The sequence below is a fragment of the Sceloporus occidentalis genome, unplaced genomic scaffold, assembly GCF_023333645.1.
Source record: "Sceloporus occidentalis isolate IW3139 unplaced genomic scaffold, rSceOcc1.0.p SCAF_4, whole genome shotgun sequence".
Lineage (NCBI taxonomy): Eukaryota > Metazoa > Chordata > Lepidosauria > Squamata > Phrynosomatidae > Sceloporus > Sceloporus occidentalis.
The window spans coordinates 89,320,303-89,335,249 of record NW_028316984.1 but is presented as its reverse complement, the minus strand read 5'-3'; positions in this window follow the sequence as shown (position 1 = coordinate 89,335,249).

Here is a 14,947-nt window from a genome sequence, read left to right as displayed (position 1 = left end):
GGTGTCACTCACCCCCTTTAGCATGTCATCTGGTGCGGTCCTCATCCCCTGTATGCCCCTAGTGATGCCACTGGCCCCAGGGTCACAGGCAGTAAAACATTGGCATCACTAGGAGGTGCAAGGGGTGAGGACCGGAGCAGGTGACATTCTAAGGTGGGGTGACACCACTGCTCCTCAAACATCTGCCTTTGGGCAGAATCTCTTTGGGGATGGAGGGAGGAAGGAAGAGAAAGTGTGGTGCAGGGTCACTGGCCCAACCAGTGGAGTCACAAGTGGGGTGCGAGAGGTATGAAGCACACCAAGTGACACCCTAAGAGTGGGTGACATACCCCACTGCCTTTGGGCAGAAATTATTATTATTATTTTTAAAAGTAAATTATTATTATTATTATTATTATTATGGGAGTTGGAGTTTGTTGTGGGGTCCTTGGCTCGAGGCTATGGAATTCTGGGAGTGGCCACTTCCTTTGCTCCCATCTCTCCCTCCAGCCTCTTGTTTCATTCCCTTCACCCCTGTCATCTAGATCTAAATCTACCCTCCATTTCATTCCCTTCACCCCTGTCATCTACATCTAAATGTACCCTTCCTAACACCAGAAGCAAATAGGGCAAAATCGCAGTGCAGCATCATGGGAAATGTGGGACCTTGGAGGTTTGGGGGGTGTACCAGGACGGAAGCAAAGTTGCATTCCACACCAGACCAATTCAGAGTGAAATCGAAGTGAGCTTGGAAGCAACTTCTGTGAATTCGCTTGTTACTGAATTCATCAAAATGAGGAGTCACTTTGGATTCACTGTGGAAGTGCCATGGAACAACCTCCTATAGAAAGCAATCATGTCTAATTAACAATTTGTTAGCTGCTCTGATAGCCTTGGCTGAAGAGTGGGGTATAAGTAAATAAATATTATTATGTGTGATAATACATCACGTTATCGCGTGAATTCACATCGTTGGACCTGCAGTCACGTTGGATCAGAGCTGCAAACACCCCCCCCCCCCCGTGATAAAGCACAGTGAGAGGAGAGAGACCACAGTTTTTTTAATTTTTTTAAATTAAAACAATATTTAATGTTTTAAAAGAAATTATTCTTTTTAAATTTTCTTTAAAAACATCACCTTTTACCAAATTTTCACTTGAGCCACATGAAATGATGCCTATATAAATGCACTGAGGCTGTGCATATGATCTTGTAATTTAAAGGTTGTCATTTTACTTTTGCTATTTGTTTTAAGTCACAACTATTACCATGGTGTTCAGTGATATGCAGGAATTATGATTAATGAGTAACAGTAGTACAAAAACCACGGCTAAAGATTGTGTATGGTGTGGTAAAGTTTAATGGAGGGTGGAGGATGACACCATGAGTTACTGCACTGAGTGATGCCACTCCTAGTGATGCCACTGCTGTAATATTCCCTGTTCATGAAAAAGGAAGATGATAACAAAATCTTGGAAAAGGAGGAAAAGTCTGGTCACTCTGGGCAGCCCAAGGCTTTCTGCTCAGGGTGATCAGATATCCTCATCTGTGGCAGACCCAATCCCATCCAGGAGTCACACAGACTGCCAAAAATGCCCCTCCCAAAAATGCCCAACCCTGGTTGACCTGCAAACTATTTAAAAGGTGAACTGCTACTACCAGATACTTCCAGGAGAGACAACTAGCACATTTATGACTAGAAAAAGGGTGGTGCAGTGGTTTAAGCATAAGACTAGGACTCTGTAGTTCAGGGTTTGACTCCCCTCTTGGCCCTGGAAACCCACTGGGTGAGTTACATACTCAGCCCCAGAAAACCCTGTGATATATCGACATTAAGGTCGTGATTCGTCAGAAATGACTTGAAAGTACACAGCAATAAAAGAAAGTTTGGAGGGTCAAGGGCAACAATGGGGGCATTCTTTGCTCATCATGATTTACCACCTCAAGGAGTATTAAAGCCCCAAAGAATTCCAGTAAGTACCTTGGGGCAGCTCCAGTGAGCCATCAACCTCACTGTTGCTCTTAGGAACCTCACCACCACACTTCTCCAATTTAGAATAAATATTACTGTAATATTTTGCAGGGTATATATGTATATATGTGGGTGAGCAAGAATAAGGTAGGATTCTGGAATACATCAATACAATATATTTTTCCCCCAAAGTTGCCACTTTTTATTCTGGCAGAGACCTTGTTCCTATTTATATCTGCTTGAGAGATGGAAAGGAGGGCACATTTTCCCTATTGCTCCTTTTCGAAAGGTGCCTCTGTTGCATTTCTGTATGTCACCCGACTCTCGCACAGAAACTTCGTCACAACGAGGGAACTGAGGATGCTGCCTTACCCTAAGGACAATGGCCCTTTTAGCCAGTGGGTTATTGACCTTCATTTTTGGTCAGCGGCACTTTGGGAATCTCATGAAAGCTGTGGACCTCAAACCCAGAGAAAAACACACATTTAAACAGATTTTCTAAAACAAGAGGGAAGAAATTAAATCTCTCTCTCTCTCTCTCTCTCTCTTGCCCTGTTCACAACCCCATGAAGCCCACCTATGGAGCCTCTAGAGCTCTAGATTAAGAACCTCCTAGAGATTTTTCTAGGTTTTCTCTGTAGCAGCACCTTGACTGTGGAGCTCCCTACCCAAGGAAATTAGACTGGCACCGTCTTTTTAAGCTTGCAAAAGGCAGCCAAAACAGTGCTGTTCCACATGGAGTTCAGTGTATGAAATTGCTGTTTTAGGTGTTTTGAAACTGGATTCTAAGATTGTTATTAGATTGCCTTTAGGAGTTTTTAGAGAGCATTTTAATGTGTTTTTAAAATGTTTGAATCTGTATATTGTTTTAATTGGTTTTTATTTGTTCTTTGCCTTGGAGCCCTTGTAGTTTGAGAGGCAATACATAAGTATTTAGAATGATAATAAATAATAATCCATACTGTGTAGTTTAAAAACTGCTTTGGATTCCAGATTTCTGCATGCCTTTGCAGAAATATGGCTGGAGGGAAGAAAATGCATGTATCTAGTATAACTCTTCCTATTTTAGTAGAACCAAAGTTTAGAGAAGTAATTTTGTGGATTGCAATACCCAGAGTCCCCTGCCTAGCCACACGTCTGTCTGGGGAAATCTGAGAACTGTAGTTCTAAAAAGTAGTGTTCCTAAACTATGGTTCTCCTAAAATAAAGAGTAGAATCTCTCTAGCTGAAAGTACCTGCAATATCATGAAAAGCACCTTTATTTGAACAAGGTTTCAAATAATGTAAAAGATGCACATATAGGCAAAGATGTGATGAAGTAGAACAATCTGGCTTCTTGCTGACTGAAGCATTTATCATTGTACGTAACTATAGACATACTTACACACATACAACTGGAATCCAATACTGCTGACTCTTGCCTACCATTTGCAAAGAAAAGATCAAACTGGGCCTTCACCAGCATGGAACCAGGTGAGGAAAGCAGAGTCTCTGAAGATGGAAATCAGATGAATGTTATGCAGACGGCCTACAATGCAAAAGATAAGCCATAAACCCTAGAGAGAAACATGATTAGATTTTTGCTCACACCACTGAGCTCACCCAGCAACTCCACCCAAAAAGGCTGCCTTAAGCAATTTGCATCTGAAGAATGGACATGTTTTCTTTACTGGGGATTTATAAAAGAACAGGCCAGGCTGTTTGATGTTTTTTCTTTCTGGGTATAAGTGATGCAAACCTCTTTCATGCCTCTCTGCCTAGCCACAGGGAGTGTAGAGTGTATTGCCAGAACAATATTTTACCAGCTGCCAGACCTGTGACTTCCTGAATTCATTTCCTATTAAGTTTGCCGAACGTATGGCCCACCACACTAAATGAAGCCCACCCCCCCACCACCACCAAAGCCTTGATACACCCTTCTTTTTGTCATCTGTGTCCAGTTCTGGGCACTACAATTAAAAAAGGATGTTGACAAGCTGTAGCGTGTCCAAAGGAGGGCCACCAAAATGATGAAGGGCCTGGAAACCATGCCTTATGAGGAAAGACTTAGGGAGCTGGATATGTTTAGCCTGGAAAAGAGATGGTTAAGAGATGATATAATAGCCCTGTTTAAGTATGTGAAGGGGTGTCACATTGAAGATTGAGCAAACTGGTTTTCTACTGCTCCAGAGAATAGAACATGGAACAATGGATGCAAGCTGCAGGAAAAAAGATTCCAGCTCAACATTAGGAGGAACGTCCTGACAGTAAGAGCTATTTGACAGTGGAATGCACTGCCTTGGAGTGTAGTGGAGTCTCCTTCCTTGGAGGTCTTTAAGCAGAGACTGGATGGCCATCTGTCCGGGATGCTTTAATTCTGAGTTCCTGCATGGCAGGGGTTGGACTGGATGGCCCTTGTGGTCTCTTTCAAGTCTATGATTCTATGATCTGCCATTGAATATGCAAAAACAGCAGCGGTCAAATGTCCAACAGATGTGATTTATGGCTGTAACTGGTTTGATGGCTCATAAGTTGTGCAGCCATTTTAAAATGATATGGCCCTGATTCAGACAAGTGTGAGCTCCTCCCTTTCCTAGAGCACGGGAAAATTATTTTCTGAATCCCATTATTCAGGAATGCTGTGAGTTTTAGTCCAAAGAAACATCTTTGCCAAACAGGACCCTTAGGTTTCAGCCCTCCTATGGACCATTGTTGGTTAAACCAAAGTTTAACATCCAACTAAAAAGATGCGGGCAGGGGAGAAACTGTGTGAAATTTATAATCCCATTATGAGAAACTGGGATTGAAGTGATGGCAATCCTATACCTAAATAGACTCCGTTGAACAATAAATTGTTTTGAACTTAGTGATTCTCCTTTCTGAGTGGACATGTCTTTGGACAAAGCTATCTCAGCTGTACAAGCCTTTTGTGTCTACATCTCTCCTATTATGTGTTAGTATTCCTCAAAGGCTGAGCGCCAACATGGTGTAGTGGTCTGAGTGTTGGACTCTGCATAGAAGTGGAGCCATTGTAAATTGTAAATTGTCTTATCGTCAGTTTTAAAAATACCACTGCTAGCTGTGGCTGAAAATTTTTCTCAACAAGTGCAACAATATATTTCCGGTATTCAAGGTCCTACCAAAATTTCTTATGTCCTTTAACTTTGAAATTGCACTGGGTATGCAACCCTATTTAAACAGCATTATTGTTTAGGTAGCCTTAGGATTAACCAAGCATTTCAGGTGCCTTTGGATCATTCCAACAATAGGAGTTGTAATACATTTCTCACAGGCAGCAAAACCTTTTGCTCTGCAAAGGACAATGAAAATAGAACAGACAGTGAACAGCCTGGGCTAAGAACCACAATTGCATGACATTTACAAATGAAGCTAACTCAAGAGTTTCATAATTCTACCTCCAAGGGCTTTTTCTTCTTTTTCTTTTTTTGCAGTAGGGCCTTTCTTTTGCCATGTAAGGTTATGAAGTACAGGCAGGCTGTAACAGTACAACATGGATTCTGTTTACAAAAGAGACACTGCTGATTGCCTTGATCAAACTTGCTCCAGTTCTTGTTTCCCTCTTTTTGCTCAATTTCCATCTCCTGCTCTGTCTTTGAAAATGTCCCACAGAGAATATAATCACAGGTACACTTTTTTGGGGTATACCCCTGTACCTGGCAGCATTGAGATTGACAAAGCCTATCTGCAGTGACATTTCTTTTCCATCATGACAATAGAAAAATGTGTCATGTGCACACAGAAATGTACTCAACAACAGGGGCTAGATTTGGAGCTGGCTGTGCTTTTGTCCCATGTAAATCACTAGGAAATGTCAGCAAAGACTAACATAAGCACCACTGATTTCTACACAACTGAAATATGACCAGTTTAGACACTGGATACTCCTTTAAAGCCTGAATTAATCTCTAAAGGGAGCAGGCTATTTTACAACACAATATGAAAGCATTCTTGGAGCTAGTATAACAATTCCCCAATTGTGTACATTAAGAAAAGTAGTCACATATTGCAAGAATGTTTTATTTCTTATGATACTTTTATGCTGTCATTGCTTTGAGGAGGTCAGGATAGCATATATAATTCTTCCCTCCATTATATTTTCACAGCAGCCCTATAAGGTAGATTAGTCGAAGGGATATTGATGAGTCTGAGGTTGCCAATGGAACTTCCTGGCAGAGCAGAGATTCAAATCAGGGGCCCTTTCACACTACATAATTGTAGCATTACAATTCCATTTGAACTACAACACCAACATCCTATGGAGTCATGAGATTTGCAGTTTTGGGAAAGGTACTTAGAATGCTCAAGCAGAGAGCTCTAGTGCCTGTCTACACTATGAATTCCAGGATTCCATAGGATGTGGTCAAGCTAGTTAAAGCAGAGTCATAGTGCTATGATTGTGGAGTGGGAAAGGACCCACAGGTCTCCTTGGTTTTAATTCAATATACTGACAACTATATCATATTAGCTTCAAATTAAATAATTAATGTTTCCTGAGATAAGCTCCAGATAAATGAAATTGTTTCCCTTCCCGTCCTCAGTTCTGTACAAATCAAGACAAAGAATTTTACTTCATTTGCTTTGATTTTAATTGGTACCATTTGATAATGAAAGTTCAGCTGAGGTAATGCCATGAAATGTGTGTGTTTTGATCACAGACATCATTCCACAGATATTTTTAGCTTCGGCCACTGTTCCATCAACCTGGCACATTGTTCTTTATGATGTTTTATGTAAGATACTCTTAACACCACACGTTCAATCTGTCCATATCTTCTTTCCACTTACAACTCAGGCTGATGCCACAAAGGCAGACAAATCTAAGCAATGTTTCTAATAAGGAGGAAAATCCTTGCTAGCCCAAAAGGTTACAACATGGCCCTGTACTGGAACTCATTCCTACATTTGTCCTGCTCTTTTATACAACAAAGGAAAACAGCACATTCACAAAAGACTAGGACTCCTGAATTCCACATCTAACCCACTGAATCAGTAGCAACTTGGAACTTATGTAAATTCCATTGATTCAATGGATACTTGTGTTCTAACCAATGGATATGGGCCAGTGTTGCTAGAGGACCTTCTCTGTGTGGCTTTTTGTCCATTATTAAAATTATGCATTATGCATTTTTGGAATACTTTTATGACTTATTTCCTTATATTCAGCTAGCTACATACTTTCCCCCACAAACAGGACTTGACCACTGGCTATATTTTAAATAATTACAACAAACAAGGATGACCTCAAACAGCTTATAAGTCACTTTCAACCCACTCATTGTTTACATATTTCCCAGCTGCAGGAACTCAATTCCTTTTTAGAACAGCGGATCAGTGGGAACAACTTCAGCAGCTGTTTAGCATGCACAGCATAATTTTCTGGTTTGAGTTTCCATGCAACCTTTCGTTTGTATGGTGTGAGAAACTTGCCTACAATCAATCAGTCTACCAGCTTTATCTCCTTATCTTCAAAGAGAAAAATAGTTCACTCTGCCAACATCTCTCCTTTTCCAGTTACCTGTAATAACTGTGTTCATGCCTTCATAACTTGAAGATTAGACTACCGTACTTAGTGTTGCCAGATTTTCAGAACAGCAATCGGGGACAATCAAACTTCACGACTATCAGGAAGGAGCTATTTAGAAGTTTGTGCTTTGCCTAAATGCATATGAATTTATTGATTTCAGTTCACCACAAAATATTGGGTTTTTTGTTTGTTTTTTGCATCTTGTTCAGTCTATGAAAAAGGAAAAACATTCCAACTCTCAAATAGAAAATATTCCTTATAATGAGGTGGACCTGTTACTCTAATATGGGACAAGCTTTCTAACTCTCAAATAAGGGACATTTCATACAATAAGGGACAACTGCCAACCTTAACTGTTGTTGACATATATGACAGCCCTCATGTCTCTTGAAAGAGGATGGATTATGGGAATATAACCAATGTGCTCCAAGGTTCATTGGATGTAAAAGCAACAACAACAGTTTTGTTGTGAGATTTCCCTCGTCCCTCTGCCCACACAGAAAAGCCTGCACTCTTTTGTGAAAATTTCTCCTTAAAATAGATATGTTTTTGTATGCATAATATTAACATTATACGGCATTTTTTCACTGAGTAAAGCTTTTTTGTGCATTTGTGCACATTTTTAATGTATAGACATTTTTACTTGCATATATTTTTCAAGTGGCTTTATAGCCACTTCTTTCCCCAAAACTCAACATTAGCCTCAACAATGTATAGATTTCTGAGGTAAGGTATATTGCATTCTACTGGGAAATACAAAACTAATGCTTTCATATGGAAATGAGAATTCAACAATTTCTCCTCCATCCTTATTTCAGGCTCAATATATGGTAATTAGTATGACTTGAAATGTCTTGTTCTCAGCACTAAAGGAGAGATTATCTCTAGGCACGTGGGTTCTGTTGGAGACTTATCTTCCATGGATTTCTATCTTGGAACTTGAACATTTATATTAGGATGAGCATTAGAGGTCTACTGGACCAAATGTAGCTTCCTCCATGGTGCTGTTTGTCCCCCTAATTACCAACGTCTGAGGCATAAGAGAACTATGGATCAGTGGCATCCAAGGCAACTGGCCTGGAGAGCCTCCAATGTGCAGGGTGGGGAGTTAGGCATTTGGCCCACTATGCTGTTTATGGGGAGTAGGAAGTTGGAATTTAGCCTACTTTTTACTTCGTTCCCAAAATTTCTGCTGAAGAATGACTTTGGCTCTGGAAACAGTCAATTAGAGAATAGCTGGAAGCCCTTCAGTGTATTACCTGGGCTTGCCAACAAGATATTTATGAGAGGAAATTCATTTTATTCTCATGATGATTTGAGGGAGGAAACTTCAGGGCCAGCAGCTTCTTATCCAATCTCTAAAAGGTACATTTGGTTTCTGCTTCTTTTCCCCTGCCTCATACTGATATATGTGAAAGCCAGAATTAAAACTTGACAAATGTTGGACTTTATCCTTCTGAAGGTATGACAACATTGATCAGGCTATGGCTACTGCCAAAGTGGTTCTGTATTACCTTCAGGATCAGAGGCAGGGTGTTCTTGGACATTAATGGCTGGGGAACATGAGTGGGAGGCTGTTACTGTGCCCATGTTTGACTTGTGGGTTTCATAAAGACAAACAGTCAGCTACTGTTGGAAACAGGATGATGGAATAGTCTGTGTAGTCTTTCAGCCAGAGTCAGCAGAACTTTTCTTAAGTTCTTAAGTACATCAAGAAATTGCCTTCAAGCTATGGTTTTGGAACCATAGAAGTCATATTACAATCCACCTCCTAGTCTCAAAGTTGATCAATCAAGAAATTGCCTTCAAGCTATGGTTTTGGAGCCATAAAAGTCATATTACAACCCACCTCCTAGTTGAAAATCAAAAACTCTAGAAGTATTTTGCTTGAACTTCAATTTCAGTATAATTAAGTATTAGCCCAGAAAGGTAATTGATGTTCAAATCATTCTCTCAGATATTATGGACTCATCTGCTAAAAGCGTCTTAATTAAAAATAATTTACTCTTTATGGATATTAGCCTGTAATAAAAATATAGCTGGTATCTCAAAATATGTGCAAGAAAAGTCTAATGCATGCCATTTCGTGACAGCCAGCTGATATGGGAATAATTTTCTTGATATCCTCTAATACACACCTCAAATGAGAGAACCATTGCTGAATGCTAGTACTGTACTCCCAAACTCCTGCCATAAAAGTGGATGCATACTATGCATAGAATGGCAAATTACTATAGTTAGCTCTTACTAATGTGAACAGCATTAGTCTACTTGGGCACAACTGGCAAAGAAGATCTCAGACAATCAGGGATGAGAATGTGAAGTCGAAGGCTTTCATGGCCAGCATCTATACTTTTTGTGGGTTTTCCAGGCTAAGTGGCCATGTTCTAGAAGAGTTTATTCCTGATGTTTTGCCAGCATCTGTGGCTGGCAGGGATGGGAATGTTGCTGCCTTCAGAAACTTCTAAGCCATTCTTTATCATTGGCTATGCTGGCTAGGGCTACTGGGAGTTGCAATCCAACAATAACCAGAATGTCACAGGATTCCCACTCTTGGCCTAGATGATTGGAAAAGACGTTTGACAGCCAGACTTTAGATCTGGGGGCATTTTATATCTGTGTAGAACAATCACATACTGAGTAAATTTAACTTGATTGATACAAGAAACAGAAGGGTTTGAGTATGAGTTTGCTTCTATAAGAAACCAACATGGAAGGTTTTAAGGACCACAACAAACCAAGAAATGTTGTAATGTAACTAGCAAAACTCTGAAACAGAGAAAAGATCCACTTCAGTTCTGCTGAATCTGGAAAACCATAATCATTGGGAAAGGACAGCTATAATTTTGTTATTTTTTATTTTCAGAAGGCTCCATCATTCTGTGGAATGATGGAGAGAGAACACTTGTCTCAAAGTCGATCAATCAAGAAATTGCCTTCAAGCTATGGTTTTGGAGCCACAGAAGTCATATTACAACCCACCTCCTAGTTGAAAATGCATGTTTCACTTCAGAAATTGATTTTACTATCATTGGCATTTAAGAATGGAGGGGAGTGGGTTCTACGAGACAAGCTGTCACCACATAATTAAATGATGTACAGAGGGGAAAGATAATGAAAGATCTCATAAATGCCGTTATCTCTTATTGTAGCTCAGCATGTCTCTCACAAATCTTTATAATTATACTAACATAGCAGCTCCATCCAGTCTGATCCATGATTATCTTAAGCTCACGATTAGCCAGATTCACTTATGTGATTCCCTCTGGCAAAATAACTCTAATTAAACCATGCTCCCATTCATTTCAGCTTCTAATTATCTAGTCTTCCTCCAGGTCATTGCAGGTCAACAAGCTTCAACTGTGCCTGATGCTTAAAAGAGCATCATTCTCCTGTGTTAGTTTACAGTGTTTTCTCTGTGGCTACTCATGGCAGAGGTGTTGGATAGCCAAGACAAAATGAGCACAAGAGTGGGGTCACACAGGTAATTCCACGATTTGACCTAAATGAATTGTTTGTCCCAACTAGTTTAGATTCTCTGGATCAGAATGTACATACTTACCAAATTTAACTGGTCTGCTCTAGTTAGGATTAACAATTGGATATGGACCTATTAACTAGAAAATGGCATCCTAATTTGATTATCCAGTCAAAGTGGGATTTACCTTCCATTCCGCCCCTTCATTTGATCATAATCAAAACAAAACAGCAGTTAAAAGGGATCAATGGGCAAAACCCATTGGCTTTTTTTGCTGAAAAATAAATAATATTTAGGCTCAGGATTAATAACCAAACTGGGCAGGGGGGGGGGCATGTTTGAAAGGACCTTAGGAAATTGAAATCATCCTTGAACATTAAAATCATTGGATACATGTTGTCAGACACTTTCAGACTGACCTATCTGATGGGTTGTTATGAGAACAAACTGTGGAGGTGAGAAACATTTATACTATCTTGAAATCATTGGAAGAAAAGCGGGATATAAATGTAATGAACAAATAACAATCATTTAGAAGCAGCCTTCATGTTTAGTCTTGGCTGACGGGTTTCCTCCGTCCCTGAAGACAACTTCATAAATTTTGGAAATATAGTAAAAGTGGGATAAGTGAGAAAAGGAAAAGTGGTCGACGAGAGGCTGTAATCTGAACTCTTACAGCTAGAGGCAAAACTCAAAGACAAGGGCTTAAACTTGGCTCATAGATTTCTGAGCTGGGCAAATTCATTCCTGAATCCCAGTTCCAGAATTCATCTCCTCCCTAAGAGTCTGTCCATGGATTCCACCAGATCAGCAAAATAAAGCACAATGTAGAAACATGGCTATGATTAGTTTATAATTTGGCATTTAACTGGAACTTGACCCAGTGGTTTAAATGTAACATCCTCTCAAATAAGTAGCATAAGGTATTATTTATTCTAATAAGCATTGTTAGGTGAAATAGTATTTATAAAATTAATTTTAATGCAATCATTAATACATCAACACCAGATCAATAGAGAAAACTTTTTTTGAGGAAATATTAGAGACATAGGTTTCAAACAATGTTTGATATCGCTGTATTGTGATTGTTAATAGTAAATTAATAGTTATTGGTAGTATTGATCTCAAGACCATGGGAAATATTCTGGAATAAGTGATAATTGCTGGAAGTTTGGTTACATGAAGACAGATATATATTATGGTTTTTTTTATTTTTGATCAAGTCAGAGAATTAGAATACTGTGTGTTGAACTTTAATTTTGAAAGATGTTACAGATCCTTAGATTCATTAGCAATTTCACTCTGTTATATTAAGGGTGCAGTTCACAAATAACTGTGTATTCACAACAGACTCTATGATTATTTCCTACTGCTGGGAGAAAATGTACACTCATCCCTTCATGTGGTGAGTGGATGAAGAGACTATGGAACAGAATATATGTATGACAAAAATGGCTAATGTACTGAGAATCCAGGAATGAAGATAAATTGATTTTAAAAGTGTATTTTTATTTCTTTTTGGAATAATACAATTCAATATTCTTATATTTTGGTAGATTTGATCCAATCTTGGTAGCATTATTGAATGAATATATATGTATGACAAAAATGGCTAATGTACTGAGAATCCAGGAATGAAGATAAATTGATTTTAAAAGTGTATTTTTTATTTCTTTTTGGAATAATACAATTCAATATTCTTATATTTTGGTAGATTTGATCCAATCTTGGTAGCATTATTGAAGGAATATGTGGAATAAATGTGTATATTTAAAATATGTATATATTTTTTGCTATTAATGGTATGTCTTGTATTCACCTCTACCGGCCAGATGTGACATGTAATATTGATATATAGGGTTCTATAACTGTAAAACAGAACCAGCGAGGTGTAGTGGTTTGAACATTGGACTATGCCTATGGAGACCAAGGTTTACATTTCTACTCAGGGATTTAAATCCCTGCTCATGGAAACCCACTAGAGGATCTTTGACAAGGAAAGGGAAACTGCCATGTTTGCTTGTGGTTTAGAGGCAGGAAATCACTTGAAAGAGAGGCAGCATGGTGTAGTGGTTTGATTGATGAACTACGACTCTAGATACCAAAGTTCAAATCCTTGCTCAGCCATGAAAACCCACTGGGGGACCATGGGCAAGTCATACTCTCTCAGTGTCAGAGGAAGGCAAAGGCAAACCCCTTCTGAACAATCTTTTCAAGACTATGGTAGCTTCATTTTAGGGTTGTCATAAGTTGAAAACAATTTCAAGGCATACATCAATGACAAAATTCTAAAAAATATTAAAGGAATGAGCATGGCTACAATTATAGCCTTAATCTCAGTCTCAGCCTTCCATCTGTTAATGATACAAGTGCAGTGGCTTATCTAACAGAACTGACCAGTGAATGAGATAATATACAATAGGGGGCAGTGAGAGCTAATTTTCACTCCCATGACTAGGGCTGTAGAGTTGGTATGCCAAATCTTCAACTTCAGCTTCAATTCCTCTGTTTTTCTGCTGTCCGACTCTGATTCAGATTCTGAGTTCTTCATGAATGACAAATGTAAATTAGTAACAACAAATTTACTGTAGCAAAATGGTGACACAAGGGCCACCATGATCACTACACAAAGCATCAACTGGTAGAACATAATATATATTTATTTAAAACTTCTGAGTAAAAAAAACTTTCCTAAATTCCTATGAAAGAATTTCTTAAATTCCTAGGAAAGTTTGCAGCAAACTAGTCATTTAATATTACAAGTTTTTATTTTGAAGCCAAAGTTGAAGTTAGAACATTTCTATCGACTGACAGTAACTGTACCAAAAATTACTTCCAACTCCACAATTCCAACTCTGACTCCATAGTCCTTCCCATGACTCCTCTCCATGGGCTATACTGTTCATCCCAGGATACCAGGAATGATCTCAGTCACTTGCGGTCACAATTTGTAACTGAATTACAGCCAAAAATGACATTGAGGAAAGATAAAAGTACCATGTTTTCATATGGCTTCAGGGAAACAAATTACTTGAAAGAACCAGCATGGTATAGTGGTTTGAGCATTGGACTATCACTCTGGAAACCAGGTTTTGAATCCCTACTCAGCCATGGAAATCCACTGGGTAACATGGGCATGCCACCATCTCTCAGCCAGATGACAACGGCAAATCCCCTCTGAAGAAACTTTCCTAGTAAACCCCATGATAGGTTTGCCTTATGGTTGTCATAAGTTGGAAACAACTTGAAAGTACACAACACAAAGACAACAGCAATCACTCAAAAATTATATGGATTTCCCCAGTTTTTGGTGGGGTTTGGGGGACATCAGGGGCCATAAAATGTACATGTACATAAAATGTACATGTACCCTTGACTACTAGACATGTGGGCCTACATCCAAAAGCGCACGTGTGATGGGACTTATTTCCCTTCGTCTCCTCACTAACACCTTCTGTTGCCAGTGAAATGGCATTGGAGAGATTCCCAGCCCTTTGAAAGTGGTTTTAGGGCTATTCAGGACAGGAGGAACTGAAGAGAGGAGGGATAATCCCACTTTCTGTTGTATTAATGAAGCAGTTCTATCGGTGCAAGCACCTGATTAGGTCCTGGCCACAATAAATATTATTAACAACCCTACTACTGACTTTAGTGAAAGTAGTAGTGGGTTGTGTATTTTCAACTATTACACTTAAGTAAAGCCCACTGTTGTCTCATAATTCTATAGCTAAGCATCAGGTTGTTGATCTAACTGGATACAGGCTGAATGATGAATTGTTTCAGGTCTTTTTGCTCCCCTTGAAGTCATTTCAACTCTATCACTCCCGCTCCCGCCCCCTCAATTGAAATGCAGTTTTTCCCATCTGCAACATCTCTGAATTCAAGCCACTAAAACATATTTTCTGTGTGTAGCCAAAATGGATCCATGTCATGCTGGGAAAATAAATTAGGCTGAAGAAAGAGTTTAAAGACATCCAGGAAAGCTGTCATACAA